Raw genomic sequence first — 5,416 nt, 5'->3', positions numbered from 1 at the left:
GACCCCCAATCCTGGCTGCCCCCAGTCCAGAGGGAGCCAGGCCACAGAGGACAGTGGACAGGAAGCTGGGGAGTCAGGAGTGCAGGGTGGGGTTCACGGTGTGCAGAGGGGTGGCGGCCACCGGGTCCCTCAGTTCCTGGCAGCAATGACCACAGAGAGTGCCACGTCCACCAGAGCAACAGCCGTCCCCCCTGAACAGCCACTTCCAAGGGATGGACCAGGTGCCCTTGCCGGGATACTTGGCTGGCAGCAGGCTGGGGTTGCCCAGCATTTTCCGATAGGGAACCGTCTCTGTGCTGCGCTGAGCCATGTGCTTCTTCACTACTTTTGGCAGCTGCGCGTGGATCATCTTGTTGGAAGGTTCCAGCTTCAGGGCTGCCCTCAGGATGGGAATGGCCTCACTGTATTCGCCTTGCTGAGCCAGCACCCTGCCCCTCCAGAAGAGTGCCTTGATGTTGTCGGGCTGGTGCTCCAACACCAGGCTGCAGGAGCGCAGGGCTTCAGCTGCGAGGCCGCCAGGTTGTTCGACACTTCACCTTCAGTTGCAGGAGCTGCTTCTCCTCGAAAGTCATGTCCACTTTGGCACTCAATGTGATGGCCTTGATGGCAAGGTCGAAGGAGTTGGCTGCCAGTACGAAGTCTGCTTGCTGGTAGTGGGCGTTACCATACTCCTGCTTCTGGTTGATCAGGGCCACCCGCTCCTACCGGGTCAGAATCTCCAGGTCAGGCCCATCCACAGCTGTCTTCAAGGTGACCTCCAGACACAGGGCTGCGTGGGCTGGGGGATGTAGGGGCTCCTGCTGCCCTGGGAGCCATAGCAGTACTTGGAGTCAGCAGTGACCCTAGCTGTCTCACCCATGTCCATGAGCGGGACACTGAGGTCCAGGGCCTGGATGATGTCGCAGTTGCCCAAGGTGAACACCAGCTCTGGCTCCTCCTGTACCTGCATGACATTCTCCAGCAACATCTGCAACTGCATGGTGACCATCTGCCCCTTGGCTGGCCGGCTCGAACCAGGTAGGCCTGGGACCAGTGTCTTCTTTCTCAATAGCCCATTCCCCAGGATGTCCAGCCTCTCTTCTGGAGCTGGGACTGGAGCAGGCTCCGGCTCCATGGCTGCTAGGAACTCTTGGGTCAGAGCCCAGGCTGCTCAGCCTCCTCCAGAGGGGACTGTCCCATGTCCTTGAGAGGTGGCAGCTCACTCAGGTCATCACCCTCCTCTTCCTCCTCTTCTTCCTCACCCTCTGCATCCTCAACCCCATCCAGCACCTTGAAGTCTCCAAGAGGTGAGACACTAGAAGGCGGTGGGACACAAGAAGGCGGTGGGACACAAGAATGCGGTGGGACAGTGGGCTCCGAGGATTCAGCACAGGATGCCATACTGCTGGGGGGATGGGAACTGACCCTCCAGATCCGGGACCCCCGCCTGTGGTCCTGCGACCCCCTCCCTGCCCCCTGGGTCAGTAAGTTTTTTTTCTACTATTGTTAATTTATTAAGTGGTACTGGGTAATCAACCCAGGGCCTGGCACATGCTGAACACAACCTCCACTGAGTGTCACTTCTGTTCTCATTACTTTTATTTGTTGTAAACCAACATTTAAAAAAAATCTAAAATAATTCTTACAGACCACATTTTGATTCATTGTACACAAATGGGGTACATCATTTCATTTCTATGGTTGTGCATGATGTAGATTCATACCATTCGTGTAATCATAAATGTACATACATGTAAATCTTTGATGGATAATTTGCTTAACTGGAAAACCTAGGTACCCATAATTAAAAAAAGAAGATTCATTCTCTATGAAAACTCTTTTGTAGGAATCTGTTTTCATTTTCATTTGGATTTATTTCTGCTCTAGGATTTGTTTTGAATATTTTGTGAATATAATCACTACATTTTTAAAACTCTACCTTCATTAACAGTTGATAAGACCCTTTTCAGGGAAGTTCGTTGATGTTTTATTTTTAAAGGAAAAATACTCTGTTCACAATAGTGTTTTGAAAATGAACATGATAACAAGGACTTTCAAAATAAATATACCCAATTTATATTTGATGACAAGTAAAACTTCCTGCTGCTGTGATCATTTACAATTCCTTATTTTTAAGAAAACATTTCCATTTTACATTATCTTTAAACGTTTAATGGGCAAATGCTGGTTATATTAAAAAGTATCATGACCACAGCACTCAGTTTTTCAGCTGACTCTTTTGAGTCTGTTTATGATCATACTTTCATTAGGTTGAAATAGTTACATTTATAATTGATAGAGTGGGTTCACTTGGCTAAACCTGAGGAAAATTGGTGCAACTTTCTATTAATGGGGAGCTGTGTCTTTAAGGATGACTGTACTTTATCCACTGATACTGATTTGGCAGTTGGTACTGTTGAACATTTTTATACATGCTACTGTGAAGCTATGTACATTAGTGTTGAAGAGGCTAAAGGGTATCCTATGAATTTTGGTGTGTCGACTGGCTGTGATTTCCTTTACATTTGGATACTTACTCTACAGAATACTTACTCTACAGAAGTTCACAGATTAGACATCAGGCAGTAGTTTTTGAAATTATAGCCAGGACAATAAGAAAAAGTAAAAATATTATTAAAAAAAATTGGTTTTATTAATTTCTGTCTCTCTTTTTTGACTTCCCCCTTTGCTCAACAAATACACATAAAGGAGTTTGTCACATTTCAACTTTAACTTTCCCTGTGTTCTGATGTTAGTTGACATGTATATGACTGGATGTGTTTGTTTATTATGCTTCTAAATATCATGAAGTTCATCACTTTGGAGGAGCATAGATAAAATTAAATTGATAGCATGTCAGAGTTATTTTTCTATGCACCATGACATCATTAAAATAAGTGGTATAATGTTAACAGCTTCTCAGGTTTGTAAAAACAAAACCATAAATTACATTGATATCAGATATGAGTTGAGTATCTATAAAATATAATGTGCATCTCAAAATACTGGACTGCTGTTTGATGACTGGATATTGCTACATGATTTTTTTCTTATTCTTTATATTCTTTTGGAGAGAGAGTTTTAATGGGATTTGAAATGTGCAAGCTTTATAAATAAGATGCAGTCAAATAAAGCATGATTAATTTGTGTTTGCATTTTTCTTTTTCTTAAAAATATTTTAGTGTATTTAAATTTTTAGGTAGAATATGAAACCAAATTAATAGCTAGTACCACAGAGTGGACTTAAATGTTTGGTGTTTAATAAAAACAGCTTCTCCATAGGATCCCAAGAGATTTACAGAAAAGGGGTAAAGTCCTAATAGTAAGCAAATAAAACTCTTGTTTCAAACAGATTATATAAAAATTAATTTGTACTTTATTTCTCTTTTTTGATATTTATAAAGTGCAGATTTAACTAAATGTAGTCGTATCCTTTCTCTGTACAATGCCAAATATAATTATGCAAACAATAGTCAGTCTGTTACCCCAAAATCCCAGTGTTTAGCTCTCAAACTTTAAGTCAATGAATTGAATAAAGATTAAAGAGGGTTAAATGTGAAAAAACTATGACACATTCCAGATAAAGGGAAGCAACCAATACATTAACCTAACAACAATAGGTTTAACATAAAACTTTTCCAAAAAAGCTTGACAACATTTCATTATTTTGTACTAGAATATTATGGATTATTTGGCAATGCAGCTTTTTACTACTAACCAATTATAAAGTCAAATGAGGGGAAAACCTAAGAACAAAAACCAGCATGACATATGAAATTGTTGGCACTATCTGAAAATTCATGAATCTTCAATGTAGATAAATCCCTATGTTTTTGTTCATGTAATCCAAAAACTCATTAAAATGTGTGTCACAACACAAAAAGAATTTTCAAAGGAAGCTTCTTTCCTAAACTCAGACATGCTTGAATTGAATTATCCTAATCACAATTACTCCAACAAAGGTATCACCTTAGGATGCTAGCAACATAGCAAACTCAACCTACCCTATCATAATGATAATCAATGAAGTAACAAGAAAGATGCATTGAAGAATGAACAGGGTTAGAAATAGCTAGAGGTCTTATATTTACATGGGAAGACTTTTGTTGTCCTTTTTCAAAATCCATGTTTGTTCAAGATTTCTAAGAGGGTATGACCATAGGATTTAAAATTAATAATATTCTAAAGTATTACTACAACTTAGGGTAAGAACAACTTAAGACAGAAAAAGTGTTCCTCAGAGGCCAACACATCTGGCAAGCATGTTAAGAAAATACACTTTGTTTCCCACTTTTTTAAAAGAATATTTACTGGGGTGCCAAACTGCCAGAGTAGTTGCCAAAATGAAGACTGCTAAAATTTAGATCCAGAGTTATTCTAAGAAAGTGAATAGGATATACACACAATTAAGACAAACCACACCATCCAAACACCAGAGCATGCATTCAACTCTTCCATTTCATAAACTCAATGGACAGACAGGAAAAGAACAAAGGGAATCAGAGGTACATAGAAGTAAAACAGTCAATGAAATAATCTGGGACAGAGGTTTTAGGGAACAGTATACATGAAAGGAAGAAAGCAGTTAAGTGATATTTGATATTAGGCAGTTAGAATTTATCTTTCAGTTTAGTTAGCAAGTTACATCAGTGCTTTACGTTAAACTTGACAAACTTACTAATTTCCCTCTTTCATTTTAAAATAACTCATACCATGAGGTGGTGGGGGAGGAAAAGCCAATAAAGCATCATACAGGAAGATGAGACCCAGTGAAATAAGAGGCCAAGGAGAACTGGAGGTGGGAGCAATTTGAAATAACAAGACCACTCAAAATTTGATTCAGCAAACCAAAGTTGTCATTTCTGCAATACCCTTTGTCCTCAATTAACTACACTTCAATTTACACCTAAGTAAACTACAAACATTGTAATGGTTTACATTATGTCTACTGCACATTCTTCCACCAAAACAAAAAAGGAAAAACCAAAGAAGTTCCTTTTCATATAAGGTACAGGATTAAATTAACCCCATTTTCATATTTAAGGTGAAAGTGAGTGATTTTCCAGCTTTCATTTTTCTTTTGCTATCAAATGCCTATAGATTACAGGGACTCAAGCACGTTAAGCATGACAGAAAATTCCTCTCTTGTAGAAAATAAAAGTGTTAAGTCTAACTTTTACACAATTTGTAGAATAGTTGACATGATTGCTGTAAGTTTTAATGTAGTTAAGAACTGGACTATAATACAACTGAAACATGGTGGTGAGCTGAGCAAGTATAATAAAAAATGAGGTAACATACTTGACTTTTCTACATGTTTTTGTTTGAATAAAATTATAAAGAAGTCAGCAAGAAGTCACAGATGAAAGAACAAATAAAATAGGTGAATTGTAGAGTTATGATGAGAATAAAAATCTGTTTAAATGGACATAGTAGT

At 39.4% G+C, this 5,416-nt stretch overlaps 1 pseudogene; it reads right to left on the bottom strand.

Moving 5' to 3' along the window:
* Positions 1-129: 129 nt before the first annotated feature.
* Positions 130-1,380, bottom strand: LOC124974521 (peptidyl-prolyl cis-trans isomerase FKBP8-like; annotated as a pseudogene).
* Between the last annotated feature and the right edge of the window lie 4,036 nt (positions 1,381-5,416).

The sequence above is a fragment of the Sciurus carolinensis genome, unplaced genomic scaffold (genome assembly GCF_902686445.1).
Source record: "Sciurus carolinensis unplaced genomic scaffold, mSciCar1.2, whole genome shotgun sequence".
NCBI lineage: Eukaryota > Metazoa > Chordata > Mammalia > Rodentia > Sciuridae > Sciurus > Sciurus carolinensis.
This window is presented reverse-complemented; position numbering and strand designations above follow the sequence as displayed.